The 1,836-nt window shown below is 41.8% G+C and overlaps 2 non-coding genes across 2 annotated transcripts; both read right to left on the bottom strand.

The window, feature by feature from the left end:
• Positions 1 to 110: 110 nt before the first annotated feature.
• On the bottom strand, positions 111 to 197 carry trnay-gua. Its single transcript is given in 2 exon segments — positions 111 to 146; positions 161 to 197. It is a non-coding gene; the product is annotated as a tRNA-Tyr (tRNA).
• An 819-nt stretch (positions 198 to 1,016) lies between these two features.
• trnay-gua lies at positions 1,017 to 1,102 on the bottom strand. Its single transcript is given in 2 exon segments — positions 1,017 to 1,052; positions 1,066 to 1,102. It is a non-coding gene; the product is annotated as a tRNA-Tyr (tRNA).
• Positions 1,103 to 1,836: the final 734 nt, after the last annotated feature.

Below are 1,836 nucleotides of genomic sequence, written 5' to 3'. Positions count from 1 at the left end.
GATGATGATGATGAAAATTGTGATATTGTTTCAGACAGTTGTTGCCTTTGGTTTCATTCCTCCTTTTTGTCCCTCATTACCAGTAAAAGCAGGTGAAAAAAAAAGTATTGTCCTTCGAGCCGGAATTGAACCAGCGACCTAAGGATGCCCATGTGTTTCACTACAGTCCTCCGCTCTACCAGCTGAGCTATCGAAGGAAAGCTGCAAAATGTCCTGCTTGAGGACAATAGACAGTCAAGAAAAAGGCAGGAAAGAAGCAGCATCCATTGGAGAATGCAAGCATCGCTCCTGCTGCTTCCCGCATGCTAAGCGAGCGCTCTACCATTTGAGCTAATTCCCCACACTTGGCCAGTTATGATACATAGCTGCCCAGAGCCAGACGAAAAATATTTTCTTATTACTGAAGAAGAAGAAGAAGAAGAAGAAGAAGAAGAAGAAGAAGAAGAAGAAGATGATGGTGATGGTGATGGTGATGATATTGTTTCAGACAGTTGTTGCCTTTGGTTTCATTCCTTCTTTTTGTCCCTCATTACCAGTAAAAGCAGATGGAAAAACAAAAGTATGGTTCTTTAAGTCAGAATTAAACCAGCAACCTAATGATGCCAAGGTGTTGCAGTACAGTCCTCCGCTCTAACAGCTGAACTAATGCAAGAGAGCATGCTCCTTGAGGACAATACACACTTCAGAAAAAAACTGGAAAAAAAACACATCCATTGGAGAATGCGGGCATCGATCCCGCTACTTCTCGCATGCTAAGCGAGCGCTCTACCATTTGAGCTAATTCCCCACACTTGGCCAGTTATGATACATAGCTGCCCAGAGCCAGATGAAAAATATTTTCTTATTACTGAAGAAGAAGAAGAAGAAGAAGAAGAAGAAGAAGAAGAAGAAGAAGAAGAAGAAGAAGATGATGATGATGAAAATTGTGATATTGTTTCAGACAGTTGTTGCCTTTGGTTTCATTCCTCCTTTTTGTCCCTCATTACCAGTAAAAGCAGGTGAAAAAAAAAGTATTGTCCTTCGAGCCGGAATTGAACCAGCGACCTAAGGATGCCCTGTGTTTCACTACAGTCCTCCGCTCTACCAGCTGAGCTATCGAAGGAAAGCTGAAAAATGTCCTGCTTGAGGACAATAGACAGTCAAGAAAAAGGCAGGAAAGAAGCAGCATCCATTGGAGAATGCAAGCATCGCTCCTGCTGCTTCCCGCATGCTAAGCGAGCGCTCTACCATTTGAGCTAATTCCCCACACTTGGCCAGTTATGATACATAGCTGCCCAGAGCCAGATGAAAAATATTTTCTTATTTGAAGAAGAAGAAGAAGAAGAAGAAGAAGAAGAAGATGATGATGGTGATGGTGATGATATTGTTTCAGACAGTTGTTGCCTTTGGTTTCATTCCTTCTTTTTGTCCCTCATTACCAGTAAAAGCAGATGGAAAAACAAAAGTATGGTTCTTTAAGTCAGAATTAAACCAGCAACCTAATGATGCCAAGGTGTTGCAGTACAGTCCTCCGCTCTAACAGCTGAACTAATGAACTAATGCAAGAGAGCATGCTCCTTGAGGACAATACACACTTCAGAAAAAAACTGGAAAAAAAAAGCATCCATTGGAGAATGCGGGCATCGATCCCGCTACTTCTCGCATGCTAAGCGAGCGCTCTACCATTTGAGCTAATTCCCCACACTTGGCCAGTTATGATACATAGCTGCCCAGAGCCAGACGAAAAATATTTTCTTATTACTGAAGAAGAAGAAGAAGAAGAAGAAGAAGAAGAAGAAGAAGAAGAAGAAGAAGAAGAAGAAGAAGAAGAAGAAGAAGAAGATGATGATGATGATG

This window comes from Polyodon spathula, chromosome 34 (assembly GCF_017654505.1).
Source record: "Polyodon spathula isolate WHYD16114869_AA chromosome 34, ASM1765450v1, whole genome shotgun sequence".
In the NCBI taxonomy this organism is placed as follows: Eukaryota; Metazoa; Chordata; class Actinopteri; order Acipenseriformes; family Polyodontidae; genus Polyodon; species Polyodon spathula.
Note: the sequence above shows the minus strand (reverse complement) of the source record. Positions and strands in the feature narration are given on the sequence as shown.